Here is a 17,149-nt window from a genome sequence, read left to right as displayed (position 1 = left end):
TGCTGACTTCAAAGGACTGACTTCTGTTGTGGCTGGGATATCCCAGGAGTGTCAAAAAAGATGGGAGAAAATGAATGGGCAGAGGTTAAGACCTGCCCAGGCATTTTGCTACTGAAGGAAGAGCAACAAATAGCACACTCCAAGGTTAGAATGCATCACCAAAAAGGAAAGAGAGGAAAAAAGACACATATTTATATAAAATTTGCATCCACTGATCTATGTTCTAGTAACCTCAAGACTAGACTATGCACTTTATGTGCATTTGAAATGCATTTGAAAATGGTTCAGAAGCTTCAGTTATTGCAGAAATCAACTAATGCAACACTAATTCTGTTTTAGCTGCACTGTTTGCCTATATGCTTCCAAGCACAAAGTGCTGGTTTTGACCTATAAATCCCTGAACATTTAGATCAGCTTTTGAGGCACTTCTCCAGATCACCTATCTGAGGGAGGCTCAGAGGGTGATGACAAGGGAAAGGGCCTCCTCGGTTGTGATTCCTCATCTGTGGAATGCTATCACTGGGGAGTGAATAGACTTGAACATGATGTCCTCCATATGTTGTTGGATTTACTCCCACCATCCCTAACCACTGATTATACTGGCTGGGTCTTATGGGAGCTGGGAGCCCAACAACATCTAGGGAGCACCATGTTGGATTACCCAATTTAAAGGATGCAGTGAATATCTTTTACAGTTGCAATTCTCAGCTGTCTTCAGTTTGCCAAAAGAAAGGAAGTGAAGCTCCCAGCCTGCACATCTGCATTCAAAGAAATGGTACTTGGCCTGGTGATTTTGACAGGTTTTTCTCTTGTTAATGTCAGTAGGAAGATCTGAGTCAATATACACGTTAGCTCAGGTGGGAGAAGTCTGGTCTCATCCTGGGCCAACATGGGCAACGGAGTGACTGTCTGAAGGCAACACTAAAATCTCAGGTTTTTTGCTGCAAATTCCTGCCCACGTTTCTGTGTGTAGCTTTGGCTGAGTCAGTGACATGTTGAAGAATGATTAGAGGTGGGGGACCCATAGGAGACATTTGAAGCTGAGGATTAATTTGAACTTCCACCACATTATTAATGTATTAATAATGTTTTTGTTAGAGTCAACTGACCAATAATACAAAATCACAGCCCTAATATAACCCCATTAAAAAGAGTGACAAACAAAGAATGGCATGGTATTCATAACAGGGCTGAGAGACAGAACTATGCTTTTAAAAATTAAGCACCTGCGCACATACACATGGGGAGGTGAGAGAGAGAGAGAGAGAGAGAGAGAGAGAGAGAGAGAGAGAGAGAGAGAGACTGGTAATTGACAGTAATAAAGAGATTTATATATGCACACAAACTTTTTGGCAGACTTTTTTTTTTTTTTAGGACTATGGTTATGATGTTTTTGTTGCTACTGTTTTGCCATATGTGGTGAGTTGGGTATCAAAGGCTCTCATCACTTACTTAAGGGAGGTGAACCAAGCCAGGGTGGTCTTGCCCACAATGGCAAACACATAGTCTTTCCCTTGCTGTCTACACAAGTTCCACTTTCCTATACTGGAATTGTTGGTTTCTTTCTGCAGATTTTTGTGTTATATTTTGTAAATGATAAACTTTTACCACAGTCCTGCTTATTGTTCTGGGGTTCATAGGCAATGGTATCTATTTATTGTGTAATCCTAACTACCTCTACTCAGATGTTTGCCCTATTGAATTTAATGGGATTTACTCACAGGTAAGTGGGGTTAGGATTGCAAGCTTATTTACCACAACATCTAACACTGGCTTTTTTAAAGGAACTAGTGAATGCACAGGAAATGTGCTAATTCTAATGCAATGCTTACTATCTGGCACATCTGAATAAAGATTAAATATACCTAGTGCCTCTAATTTGATGTACGCTCCATGTCAACTTTGTGTCTATGAAAAGTTTCTAAAAGTCAGCCATTCTTGCAGGTTGACTCAATGAAAGCTCATTAGGTAACCAACTGCAATTAATCTTAGAAATTAGGAAGTAGCTGAGTGCTCAGTTTTGTCTAATCAGATTATTAATAATATAAATAGGCTTTTAATTAACTGGTGGGTGTACTCTCCCTTCCACACAAACACACAAATTCTGAATCTCAAAACACTCTCATTAATAATAATCTTATTCTTTGTCTCCAAAAACCTTGTAAAGCAGCAGCCCTTATTAGAAACTTTCTGACATTCACCCAACAGTTCCTCCCTCACAGCTTCCTTGAGACATTCTCGGGGGGGAAAGATAAACTCTCATTGACAAGACTTAAGTCGGGATCCTGTCCACATTAAACACTTTTTTGAGCTCCATTGATTTCCAAGGTAAAGCTTTAATTAGAAGCTTAATTCCCCTTTGAAACCACTGCAGAGGGAGTTGCAATCCCACTTGCATGTGAGTAAGCCCCACTGAACACAATAAGAAGAGATATTGAGGATTATACATATAGGACATGTATAGGTCAAGCAGTGCTTTATGCAGGAGACCCATGATGCAACTCTATTGACATTTTAATTTCAAGTTAAAAGAATAAGAGCCCCCAACCTTCTGTCAGCCCAGGGGGTATTTTTCTTGTCACCAAGCAGTTTCTGGAACAGAGGTGCTACTTATACATCTCTATAGAAAACAGACAAAATAGCATAAGCACTTGTGCATGCTAATTTACATGCATACATGCAAATTTAGAAATAACTGCTGTGAGCCAAAGAGAAATGCAATGTACCTCACCAAAGGCAGTTCTTTGGGTGGGGCAGATCTACCATACTAGCTTCCCAGCAGGTGGTTCACTGTTGCTTACTGGACAGAAGAAGGGCAAGGCAGCAGGGAGGTTGGCAGCGGAGCCAATCTGCTGCTTTGCACTGTGCCAGCCTCCTTGCTGTCTTGACCCTTCCCTCTTCCGGTAAGTGTTAGGGAGTCACATGCTGAGATCCTAGTGCAGTGTCTCCATCTCACCTGTTGAGCCACTTGTGGACCCCACCATGTGACCAGGTGAGCTATCTGCTGGTCAGGTGCCAGCTGTTGAGAGACACCATCCAGGTCCTTGCTGTCTCTTCCTATGATTCTTTGTTTTTAAAACAGAAAGTTGTTTAAATACAGGAGTCTTACTGTCAGCGGCACTTAAAACGCACAAGTCCAGCTAATTAAAGAGAATGATTTATTGCAAAGAACAAACAGAAAGTGCGACAGCTCGCTCCTGAGCAGCCTCCATTACAGCCTACGATTGGATCCAAATGGAAGCTCTTTCAAAACTGTTTTATGTGAAAATTATTATTATCATTAATTATTAATTATCCGCCCTACACCCTAAAACACAAAATTAAAAACATTTAAAACAACTAGCAACTATAAAATAAGGTGGGTCCTAAGAACATAGTGTCTTAGATCTTTCACATAACATTAAACACTTTACTGTGCAATCCTATACTGAAATCTATTCAGAAGTAAGCCCATTGCAATCAATGGTCTGCCATGTAACTGTTTAGCAGCAGTGGGAAATATCCAGCTCATGAGCCTAATTAGGCCCACCAGGTCTTCTCATTTGGTCCCAATACCATTTTGTCCACCTACCTGCCACCTTATGTCATATATTGGGCATGTGCCCTTAAAGCACTGTGAAGGGCATTTTTCTAGCACCTGCAATCAGCTGATCGTTGACATTTGCAGAGTGGTTTGCAAGCCCTGACAAACTGCTGTTTGCTGCAGCTTGCAAAATCGCTGGACCTTTGCCCGCAGAATTTCATTTTAAACCACATGGGCAAAAATTTGTGCAGCATTGTGACATAATGTGATTGACAGGTGGAGAGTCACACCCACCTGTCAAACGTTGTGTAGGGGGTGGGGGAGATTGAGGATTGAGCTAGCTAGCCAGATTCAGTTCTCCACCTTCGGTGTATAGGAATATGTCATGCCCCCCACCATCCTCTTTGCTATGGTTTTCTTTTTGGATTTATAGCTTTCAGATTCTTCAGACTGATGCATTCTCCTACACTGAGATGCACACACTATCTTTCTAGATCTTTTATTAACCTGCTTCTAAAATAAAAATAAAAAACCTTTATTGTTGCTTAATATTCCATACTTAGGAAAAGTAAATTCAAACTGGGATAATATGCATCTGAATTTCTTGCAAACATCTTTGAAATTCACCCTGCACCCTACTCTCTCTCCTTTCTTTCTCTTTCTCTTTCTCTTTCTCTTTCTCTTTCTCTCTCTCTCTCTCACACACAATTGTCTCAGGTTTACAAGTTGCCCTTATACTTTGCAGGTTGACTCACAAAGCCTTTTCCATCTGCTAACATTTTCTCTCTAGCCCTGCTTAAATATAGATGAGATGGGTCTTGCACAAAAGGACACAATTATTTAGTTCTTTCTTATTGACGAAATTATCACAAAGGCTGCAAAGGCAGCACTTTATAGATGATAAATAGCCTGACTTCCAACCTGGGTATCTGCTGCTAAGAAAAACACCTTGACCTTTACTTGGTTTCAGAATGATTTCTCTGATAGCAGGAAGCCCCGTTTGCTTCTTTAGTCTCCCATGAACTTCAAGGATGCCTTTTATTAATCACTAACAGTCAGGGGAAAAACAAATACCACAGGAAAGCACAGCACAAATAGTAGTCAGAAGAGGAGGATTAGCTGCAGAAGAATCCTTATTGGTTAATGGAAACAATGACATTGTAACATCAGCAACAGTATAATTTCTTCAGAGGAGACTCTTAACATTTGTGCTAAGTTAAAGCCTATTTCTGATCTTTATGAGTTCCTGCCCCCCTACCTACCTCTTTGTTGTTGTTTTCTAACTATAACCCTGAATATTTTTTTCTGAAATTTCATGGGGTGGGACAAGGTGTGCACACTTACTTTATTAAATGTATGAGATAACTAGGTGGTCCTTTTTCCTTTCCTTCTTCAGAACTCCTCCTCATGTGCTTGCTGCAGCAGAGGGCTATTTGCACAAATACCTCTATGCTGCTATACCTGCCTACAACAACATTCACCAGCTGCCAATCTCCATGTTTTGTACCACAACTCCCAACAGCCAGCATGGTCAGTAGTCAAGAATGATGGGAGTTGTAGGGCACCAGTTGGCAGGAACTGATAGAGAAAACACTGACATTCCAGAGTTGCCCTCTGGTGTTCGGACGGTCTGGTGCTGGTACCATTCATTTGTACTGAGCCATTGAGGTCAGAAGCGCCAATGTTCCGGGACTTCCGGGGGCGGCGCGAAACTGTAATGGCGGTCCTCTTCGAGCTCTGAAGAGGGGCTCCGCGGAAAAGGGTCGTTCGCTGCGGCATAGCGACGACCCATCAAGATAAACCACGGGTAGAGTGAGCCCGTGGCCGTGGGACTCGGCGGGCACCAGAAGCTGCTCCGAAAACACAGAAGGGACCCCGTAAGGAGACCCGGAGTGAAGGAGGGGTAGCGGTGCTGTGAGTTCATCGCTCTTTCCGCGGAAGTGAAGCCGCGCGGCTGTTACAGATGAGCGCTGATCCTTCTTCCTAAAATCAACACCAAACTGCAAGTAACATACCCGTGAGTAAAGGGGACAAAAATTTGGCAAAGAATTTTGTAAATTTGGCTGAAAGCGGGAGACGAGAAAAGGGAAGTCCGTCTTCCGACATTGCTGACAAGATCAAAGCAAAGCTTTAAAAAGCGGAAGCGCTTGAAACGGGACTTTGGGAAGCTTTAACTTTTTCGTGCTATTAAACCTGCTCCTTTTCCTGCTGAACTGAAGGTGGAAAGGGACTTTGATTATAAGAACGAGTAACGGGGGTTCTCCTCCTACCTTTCCCTCCCTTTGGGGTGATTTTTAAAGAGCCAGATCGTCGGGCTGCCGGAGAGAGAGACTGTGCTAAACTGCGGAAACAGTTGCAAACTTTGTAAAAACTTTGTTGGAGTATAACTGATACATTTGAGCAGGAAAGTTTGGATGTGATATTGTTGCAAGCACCCCTTGTGAAACTTTGTTGAACTTTAAAAGGTGCTCTGGGGAATTTTGAATCTTTGAAGGGACTGTAGGATATTGAACTTACTGAGTCGAAAAAATTTGGAACTTTAATGGCGGACTACTTCCTTCTTTGTCTTTGAAACTTGGTGGCACTCCCCCTATAGGGCTTTCGGATTATAAAATCCTGGGAACTGACTTTTGTTTTGAATTCCACTTTACCGGTTGTTTATAATTGAATTTGTCTTTCTCATGGAACAATAGACAATTTGACCTTGAACACTGACAGATGTGTAATGAGTGGTGCAGGGAGAACAAGAGCATCTAAAGCTAAGGAATCTAAAGAGGCCAAGGAGAAAGAAAAGGAAAGAAAACCAGCACAACTTGTACAAACAACACTGACCCAAGGACGCCGATCGTCGGTTCCAGCTGTACTGGTGACCCAAAGGGAACAAGGGGAAACAACTGAGAAGTCCACTGAGGAAGATATGGCAGCAGGTGGGTCAGATACACTATTTAAACAAATATTGGAGCAATTATCAAGTTTAAAACAGAAGGTGGACGACCAGTCTTTGAAGATAGATAAAGCAACTTCCTCGATTCAAAAATTGACTGATCAAGTTTCCCAGCACACGCAAGCCATAGAGAATCTGCAAGGAGCAACAGCGGAAAATCGGGAATTGGCTGGAGAAGCAATCCAGAAAGTGGGAGCTCTACAAAAAGAAGTGGAAGAAATAAAAGGAGAAGTTAAGCCCCTGCACAAACAGGTGGGTGAACAACAAGTTTATCTGTCAATGGTGGAACTGAAAAATCGCGAGAATAACATCAAATTGAGAGGCATCCCGGAACTAGAGCAAGGAGATTTGATTGGATACTTAACACAGGAGTTTTCGAAGTTCTGGGATTTAAAGGAAGACACAGATTTTAAGATTGTCTCGGCATATAGACTGGGAAGAGTGGTAAAGAAAGATAGATCCAGAGACTGTCTGATAATTTTAAGATCAAAGGAAGAGAGGGATAAGATCCTAGGTCTTCATTTCAAAAAAGCAATTGAAATACAAGATAAAAGGGTGGAAATCTATAGAGATATCCCGAGACAGCTGTTGGATCTTAGAGCCACCTATTCAGAACTAGCAAAATTGCTGAGATACAACGCAATTCCCTACAGGTGGGAGTTTCCACAAGGATTATCTTTCACCTACAAAGAAAGGAAGGTTAAAATTAGAACACCTGAAGATAACCAAAAGTTCCTTCACGACCACGGAGAAGATCTCCAAAAAGGAGTGGATTGGCTTCCAGCTGTACCGGCACCAATATTGCCTGAAAGCGGGCCAACGCCTGCACCCTCGGGATCTGAGCAAAAGGAAGGCACCCCATCTTAAGAACGTTTAAAATAGAACAGGATGTCTCTGCAGCTACTTAGCTGGAACATAAATGGCGGGAATTCTCCGGAAAAAAGAAGGAGGATATTCCATATTTTGAAAAAAGAACAATTGGATGTAATATGCCTTCAAGAAACACATGTGACTAGGCTCCACAGGAAAGTATTAATTAATAAAAGACTTGGCCAAGAATTTATCTCATCAGACAAAGTCAAAAAAAGAGGTGTTGTAATTTATGCAAAGGAGAACCTGTCACCAAAATTCTTATTTAAAGATGATTATGGAAGAATTCTTGCAATTGAAATCCAAACACAAGGGGAAAAGATTTTGATATTAGGAGTTTATGCGCCAAATGATGGAAAATCAGAATTTTATAAGAAGCTGCATGAGACAATGATGGACTATTTGGACTATTCTAATATTATCGTGATGGGAGATATGAATGGGGTGGTGTCTACAAATATGGACAAATCCCAAAATCAAAATTTAACAACAGACGGCAGACTCCCTAAAACCTTTTTTGAAATGACAGACAATATGGACTTGATTGACATTTGGAGGACAAGGAACCCCTTGGGTAAAGAAGGAACCTTCTTTTCTGAGGCCCATTTGTCATGGACACGAATCGACCAAATTTGGATATCTAGAGGGCTGGCCCCGAAAACGAGAAAAGTGGAAATCTGCCCAAAAACCTGCTCCGACCATAATGCCTTAAAAATGGAATTGAGACTTTTCCCAACTGGATCCTTCAGATGGAGAATGAATGACACCTTGCTAAGAGATCAAGAGATCGTTAAGAAGGCCCAAAAAACGCTAAAGGACTACTTTGAAATAAATTTGAATACTACGGTGGAGAAAAGAATAATCTGGGATGCAAGCAAAGCTGTAATGAGAGGGTTTCTGATACAACAGAATACAATAAAGAGAAAATTTTGGAATGGAAAAAAGGAAAAAATTCTAGAGAAAATAAGTGAAGGAGAGAAAAAGCTGAGAACTAATCCGAAGTCAAAAGAGGTGCTAAGAGAGATCAAATTCCATCAAGCACAATATTCGAAATTGATTAATCAAGAGATTGAGTGGAAAATCAAACAAATGAAGCAGAGATCGTTTGAATCAGCAAATAAATGTGGAAAGTTGCTAGCTTGGCAATTGAAAAAAAGACAAAAGCTAAACACGGTTACAAACTTGGAGATTCAAGGAAAAATAGTTCAGAAACCAGAAGAAATAAGAAAGTGCTTCCACAGATATTTCAAAGAACTTTATGCACAGGGGCCTCAGAAAGAATCGGAAATAGACCAATTCTTGAGGACAAATGGACTATCCAAAATAAGTCAAGATAAAAGATCAATGCTCAACAGTAAAATAACTCAACAGGAAATTGAAGGTGCCATCCAAAATATGCAACTTGGCAAATCTCCAGGCCCAGATGGTCTCACCTCCAAATATTATAAGACTCTGAAGGATTGTTTGACACAACCGTTGTTGGAGGTTTGCAACCAGATTATGGAGGGGAGAAAGGCACCGGAAACGTGGAAAGAAGCATTCATCACATTGATTCCCAAGTTAGAGAAGGAAAAGACTCAGCTTAAGAACTACCGTCCCATCTCACTCCTGAATGTGGATTACAAAATATTTGCAGACATTTTAGCAAGTAGACTTAAAAACGTATTAAATGAAGTAATTCACAAGGACCAAGCAGGCTTTCTCCCTGGTAGACACATGTCTGATAATACCAGGAATATTATTGATATATTGGAGCTGTTGCGAATTAGAAACACAAGGGCTGCTTTAATCTTTATTGATGCGGAGAAAGCATTTGACAACATTTCTTGGATGTTTATGAAGAAAAACTTGAAGGGGATGGGAGTGGGACGGGGGTTTGAAAATGGAATAGAAGCAATTTATTCAGAGCAAAAAGCCAAGTTGATAGTGAACAATGTGGTGTCGGATGAACTTCTAATTGAAAAAGGGACACGACAGGGGTGCCCTTTATCCCCTCTGCTATTTATTTCTGTTCTGGAGGTATTGCTGAATATGATTAGGGAGGACCAGCTGGTGCAAGGTATAGAGGTCGGAGCGAAACAATACAAACTGAAAGCCTTTGCAGATGACCTAGTCTTGACAGTACAGGAGCCAGTATCTAGCACAAAAAGAGTTTTGGAACTTATTTTGGAGTTTGGTCGGGTGGCGGGATTTAAGTTAAACAAACAAAAAACTAAGGTTTTGGTCAAAAATCTGACACCTACAGAGATAGAGGGGTATCAGAAAGAGACAGAGCTAAGTGTGGTTAAAAAAGTGAAATACCTGGGGGTATACTTGTCCACTAAAAATTTAAACCTTTTCAAAGATAACTATGAAAAATGTTGGTTGGAAATTAAAAAAGACTTGGATATTTGGTCAAGATTGAAACTTACCTTGTCAGGCCGAATCGCAGCTATAAAGATGTGTGTTTTGCCTAAAATGCTATTCTTATTTCAGACCCTTCAGGTCGTGGACAGAATGGAATGTTTTGGAAAATGGCAGAAGGATATTTCTAAGTTTGTCTGGCAGGGCAAAAAGCCCCGAATAAAATTTAAAATACTAACCGACTCAAAAGAAAGAGGGGGGTTTGCCCTACCGGACCTAAGGTTGTACTATGAAGCTGCAGCCTTCTGCTGGTTGAAGGATTGGTTCCTGTTGGAAAACACCGATGTCCTAGATCTGGAAGGGTTTGATAATGTGTATGGTTGGCATGCATACTTGTGGTATGACAAGGCGAAGGTTCATAAATTGTTCAAAAACCATATTGTCAGAAAATCAATTTTTGCCGTCTGGATGAAGTACAAGGACTTATTAGAAAGCAAGACCCCGAGGTGGCTATCACCTGTGGAAGCCAAGATTTCTAAAAAAAAGCCCAATATGGAGGCCTACTGGCCAAAATATTGGGAACTGATTGAAAGAGTTGGAGATAACTGGAAGCTCCAAAGCCAGGACAAATTAAAAGGTAAGGTGCGAGATTGGTTACATTATGCTCAAATTCAAGAGGTATTCAAAATGGACAAAAAAGTGGGTTTCCAGTTGGAGAAATCGAAACTGGAGACGGAGTTACTAGAACCAAAGACTAAGGTACTTTCGAGGATGTATGACTTGCTGCTTAAATGGAACACACAGGATGAGACAGTTAAATCTGCTATGATAAAATGGGCACAGGATGTAGGACACAACATTATGTCTGAGGACTGGGAAAGGTTATGGAACACCGGTATGAAATTCACGGCATGTAGTGCCTTGAAAGAGAACATTATGAAAATGGTATACCGGTGGTACATGACCCCAGTCAAGTTGGCTAAAATATATCATCTTTCTGATAATAAGTGTTGGAAATGCAAGGAGGCAGAAGGGACATTCTTTCACCTCTGGTGGACCTGCCCGAAAGTAAAGGCCTTTTGGGAAATGATACATAATGAGCTGAAAAAGGTATTCAGATATACCTTTTCTAAGAAACCAGAGGCCTTTCTTCTGGGCATGGTGGACTGGAAGGTGCCAAAGAAGGACAGAACCTTGTTTATGTATGCAACCACAGCAGCTAGGATTCTTATCGCAAAGTTCTGGAAGACACCAGATTTACCCACACTGGAGGACTGGCAGACGCAGCTGATGGACTATATGGAGTTGGCAGAAATGACTGGCAGAATTCGAGATCTGAGCGAAGAAACAATGGAGGAGGACTGGAAAAAATTTAAGGACTATTTGCAAAAACATTATAAGTTGTTTGAATGTTAAGATTGCGCACGATTAAGAAACGTTATGCTTCTGCAATTTATTTTAAGTAAATGATAAAGTAAGTATTGATGGAAAAAAATGAGACAAATTAGAAACAAAATATTATGTTTATTAAGAGTGTTAAAACGAAATTACAAATTTTTGAAATTGGTAACATAATAGATACAAAGGTATAATAAGTTGGGAAATAAGATAATAAATTGCTGAACTGGTTAGAATGATGAATGCAATGCTGAGAGGATGTGAGGAGGTCCAAAAAGATGTTGAAAAAATTTTACAATGATTTTTTCTTTTTTTTCTGTTTTTCTTTATATATATAGAAAATGTTTCTTGTATATTGTTGTTTAAACAAATTTGTTCACCTATGGAAAGAAACGCAATAAAAAATTTTTATAAAAAAAAAAGAAGCGCCAATGTTCCTCTTCTCAGGAACTGAGGACAGCAGATAATTGCAAAGGGGGAATTGCAAATGAAAGGTAAGATATGAATGTAATAATCATGATAAAGTAATTAGCTTAATATAATGTCCACTTGGCCATAGAGATGCTCTCTAATATAACCTAGATCTATTTCACCTCGCTCCTCCCAATGAACTAAACCAGGGATTCCCAGACTTGGGTCTCCAACTGTTGTCTTTTTTGGGACTGCAATTCCCATCATACTTGACCACTGGTCCTACTAACTAGAGACAATGGGAGTTGTAGTCCAAAAACAACTGGAGACCCAAGTTGGGGAAACCCTGAACTAAACTTAGCAAGCCTTATGCAGCCCTGGGGCTTCAAAGCTGTTGGCCGTTCCACGGAAAACTGAGGGAAAATACACATTTTCTTTACCCTCAAATAGATTACTTATAAAATACCCAATGTTAGGAAAATTGAGAGTGAAGGTTAATCTTGGATGGTGGAATCTACCACCTCAAATATCTGAGGAAAGAGAATGCATCTCCCTCTGTATCTTGACTGAAGCCTGATTCAAAGGAGCAATATTAGTGATTTAACATGAGCGAAACACATTTTTATAATCCTTATCAAATGTTCAGTTACTAGATCAGCATAAAGTGCAGCTTATTAAAATGGATAAGAGAGGGGGTTATGGGATTCACATTGTCAAGAGAAGAAAAGTGTTTAAAATACAGATTTCTTTAATCTGTCACTCAGAAAGTACGGCACACATTACTGATGGGACACTGTGTGCACATCTAACATTCAATTAGACAGGTCCTGACAAAGAGCAGAGTAAAGGGAATCTTCCTGGCACACAATGACAGCTTTAAACATTCTTATCCTGATTCAACGACAAGCTTTAAAGGTCTGGATTTGGCAACAGCGATATAATCAAACCTTTGCACTTTTTAGGGATGAGTGTGGGGATGGCCAAGGAATGGTTAGTGTGCCAAATGTACTCTGCTGGTAGGGATTCCTTGCCACCACCACCCCAAAAAAGACAGGGTATGGAGGGTATGGTATTCTGAAACATATCATTGAAGCAATAACAGTGTAATTACCTTTGAATTAATACTGGACAGTCCACATATTGTTCTACTTTATTAGCTGTTCTGCAATGTTTCTCCAATGCACTATTGTAGCCGGGAGGATTATTCTTGTATTATAGTGCAACAAAAACATGGGGAGAGAGAAATCTGGGACATTTGTGATATTTACAAAGTTACATGATTTCACCGGGAAACTATGGGACATATAACAATGGGGAATGATGCCCTATGTCAACCTTAAAACTTTAGCAGATGTAAACATTATTGAAAGCTGGACTGCATATAATTGTCCTAGTACCATCATGAGCGCGAATTGTCATAAATTCACAATACAGTGGTACCTCGGGTTAAGAACTTAATTCGTTCCGGAGGTCCGTTCTTAACCTGAAACTCTTCTTAACCTGAGGTACCACTTTAGCTAATGGGGCCTCCTGCTGCCACCGGTGATTTCTGTTCTCATCCTGAAGCAAAGTTCTTAACCCGAGGTACTATTTCTGGGTTAGTGGAGTCTGTAACCTGAAGCATCTGTAACCTGAAGTGTCTGTAACCTGAGGTACCACTGTACAAGAAATGTCTGGAGGAGCCCTGACTGACTGGTGGAGGGGAAGTGGAGCCTGTCAGCTTCCCAGCAGTTCCTCCAAACACCATTTAGCCGGTCCCCAACGAAATGCGAAGTTAGCTGGCTATGCATTGTGAACCATATCACTTGCTCTGCAATATAACTCACTGCCAAGGATTTAATTTAGTCAGCTGCAGTTTCTGCATGATTTTTATGCATGACATCTTTGACTAATTACGTATGTTTTGCTTCCTGAACCACATTGAATGTATAGTCTGGTGCCAGATATGTGATTTACTGATGCTTGCTTACATTTAACATGGATAATAAATATAGTGTGATACCCCCAGATGGACATTAGATATCTCTTCTCACAGTATATTCTTCTGTCTCTTGGTAATTTTCCAAAGCCGGCAGTTCTTCAAGTTCAAAGACTTAATTTCCCAGAATGAGATTATTTTAAAAGCAGAAACAAGCATAGCCAGAATGTTTGGCTGTGTGGGGAATTTTATTGAGCAAATGAATATAAGGGGGGGGGGGACTGAAAGTGTTTTAAATAATAATAAAACATTGATATTAGACTTTCAAAGATTAGTGTAATATAGTGTGGATTGGTGATTTAACTGTGCCTGAGATGTCAAACATCAGGTTCAAAGGAATCCAAAGATGTCTGGACATATATCAATCTGCCACACAAGGCTTCTTCAGGCATTAAAACTCCAGGGTTGCTCTACATGGGAATGGAGAGTTGGACCCCCTGGTGGCTACACATAGAGCACATAGTTGTATGCATGGAGAGTTTCATATGACCCAGCACCCTGTGCAATATTTGAGAGATGCTGCAACTAAAGATACCAGGGGCTTCTTCAGATTATTCATCCTGATACACTTGCATAAAGTTCACATGGAGGTTAGACTATGCCCATTTTTTCTTGAGCATTCATTTTGATTTCTTTGCAGGATCATTAAATGAAAATTAGCATTCATCCTGAATTCATCCTATTTTGCTTGCACACCTTTCCATTAATCCCACACATTTCACTTTCTATATTCTGTCACTTTTCTAACCACAAAAACTCCTTTAAAAAAAAAAATCAAAAATGTGGTTTTGTTGCAACAGAGCCCTTTAATCTGCTTTAGTTATGCAAACCTAAATTTCCAATACGTGTTTGAAACCCTCCTGCAAAATATTGTCAGTCTAGTGCCAACCAAGAAATTAACCTAAGGTCTCCTTCATATGAAGACTACTACTGAAGTGCAACTACCATGATACACTGTCCAAATCCTTGTGGAAAATGAAATATCAAGGAATAACACTGAGCAAGCATGCATAGTTGTTCAAATATATTGACTTTTTTTTAATTCTCAAGGTGAAATTTCAGCCAGCAATTTTAATAACGTTAACGAAAATGTTATTTTTGTGTGTGTGTCATTTTGTTCCTAAATATTGATTAATTTTATTTTTTAAATGGAATTGAGGTGTTGTTTGAGAGCAGGATATCAATCAAGCAGTTTATTCTGACATTGAGTTGACTAGACTCCTGGCATGGTGGAGGAAGAGTGGATGCTTTTGAAGGTGACAGTGTTTTCATTTGCAGCACTCTCAGCATAGAATGGAATAGCTGTCACCAATCAAGGTTTTATTTTGTGTACAATCACTTGTATCTCACACAAGTTATGTATGTAGATATGCATTTAATGTCATTTGGGAACCATTTCTTCTATTGCTTTAATGACAGAACAAGGGTTGAAATTGTAAGGAAGCAGAATTTTGACTGAACCTTAAGAAACACTTTGGAACAATGAGAGTTGTTTATCAGTCAAAGAGACTGTCTCCGCAAGTGGTGGGCTTATTCTTTTTTTAAAAAAAAAATGTATACAGTCATACCTCTTGTTATGTTTGCTTCATGTTATGCTTTTTCAGGTTGCGTCCCACGGCAACCCGGAAGTACCGGAAAGGGTTACTTCCAGGTTTCGCCGCTCACGCATGCGCAGATGCACAAAATGATGTAACACGCATGCACAGAAACGACAAATTGTGACCCGCACATGCGCAGACGCAGGTTGCGTTCCTTTCATGTTGCGAACCAGCCTCCAGAACGGATCCCGTTCGCAACCAGAGGTACCACTGTACTACCATTAATCTGTAGATCTTTGCTGGACCCTATCCAGTAGAGTCTGTAGAGCCATCTGTAAGGGATGCTGTAGTTGCATCGTGCATTGCTGGTCACACATTGTGCAGGTGGTTGGTCTTCTAAACCTATGATTACATGTGTGCATCTTAGCAAATGTGGCATGCATTTGGAACCTTTAAATGTGGTATATAATATTATGCATATTATATATGATAAATACTTGTATTCTTAACAGAACCAGTGGGGAGAAAGTAGACTTTTCACCAAGGTCATGGAGCAGGATGGAAATTGGGGGATAAGCCCAACATTGAGTTTTTCAGATAGTTTCATTTTCTGAATCACTACAAATAGTATAATTTTGTTACAGATTTGGGAGTGAGACCCCCTAAACCATATAAATTAATAAATGGTGGGGTTTTGATTATTTAGGATGATCAGCCTTCCCCCACCTGCCTTCCAGATTATTTGGACTTCAACTTCTACTGCAAATGCACTAGCTGGGACTGAAGGGAGTTGTAGTCCAAAACATCTGGAAGACACAGGATTAGGCAAGGCTGGTGTAGATTCCACTTGTGTACCAGTTTGTGCAACCTCATTTGCAAGGAAAGCATGAGAACTCTTAGAGAACCATGCTACTTTAGTACTGTGTCATATCAAGCATTTCAGAATCGTGCTCTGGGCTGTTTTCCTTATTTGTACAGTACCTTGGATCCAACCCAATATGAATAAAGCCATCTAACTTAATGCTGCTTTCAGAAGCAATGAATTAAACAATAATTGAAAACTCATTTCAGTCTCGTGCATTAGAGGGCAAAGTATACAATGCTAAATGTTGTGATGTTATAATATTTGGGTGCTAAAAGGAAAATAATCATTTCAATTCTATTTATTTTTTCATACCTCCTTCTCCCTCACATGATGGTGAATTAGCAATGCCATTCATCTTCATAATTTATTCCTTATGTTGCTGTGTCTTAAGTGGCGACTTTTCAGAGGTAATTATGCAGTCAGCTTAATATTGATATTACTGAAATGTGAGTTTAACTAGTTTCTCCCACTGTGTTTCAGATTTGCTAATGTGCACTACTGTGCCATAATTGAATTACAGAACATTAGCAGTGTGATTACTGTGATCATAAACTATCAGATATATTCAAACCCCAACCATAGTTTATTCAAAAGCCATCTTATCCTCTACATGCTGCATTGTTACTTCAACTTGTTCAGCTAACAGTCTGATCATAAGATGATATACACATTATGTTCCTGTCTTCTCCCCACTCCCTTTTTGTACTCTTCTTTTTCTTTTGTTGCTCCCCTTGTGCTTGCAGATGCAAGCAAAAGCATTCCAGAAATGTTCAACCCCAAAGAGTAGCCACCTGATGGCTGGGAAATATTGCTTTAAGAAATTCTAAGGATGGTCGTAGGTTTTTCAGAAAATACATTCTGAAATTATAATTTTTCTCATAATTTTCTTCCTGTAGCTTCCCCTGAATTTTTAAATGTCACCTATGCACTTCCTAATTGGCACCACTTCAAGAATACCAAGGTTTTCTACTGGTGGGACAACCAGACAGTGGTGAGAATCATAGCCAAACAAACAGCCAAATCAGAACTCGTCATCCAGGTGCTTTGCCTTTTTGTGTTAGAATGCCTTCAAGGTGACATACCACCATCTTTTGGTCTGAGCTCCTTCCGTGTCTGCAATGAGAGGGGCGTTCAAGCTTTCTCGCCTCAATTCCGCCCTAGTAAAAGTCGAAAGGGCTTTACACAACGCAGCCCTGCATTTTGGTGGCCGAGTATCAGACATATGGACATTAAAACTGACAAATTGGACCTTTTAAGACCTGACAAAGTGCACCTCATC

The sequence above is a fragment of the Podarcis bocagei genome (genome assembly GCF_964188305.1).
Source record: "Podarcis bocagei genome assembly, chromosome: Z".
Taxonomy (NCBI): domain Eukaryota; kingdom Metazoa; phylum Chordata; class Lepidosauria; order Squamata; family Lacertidae; genus Podarcis; species Podarcis bocagei.
The sequence above is the reverse complement of the archived record's forward strand: the minus strand, read 5'-3'. Positions refer to the sequence as shown.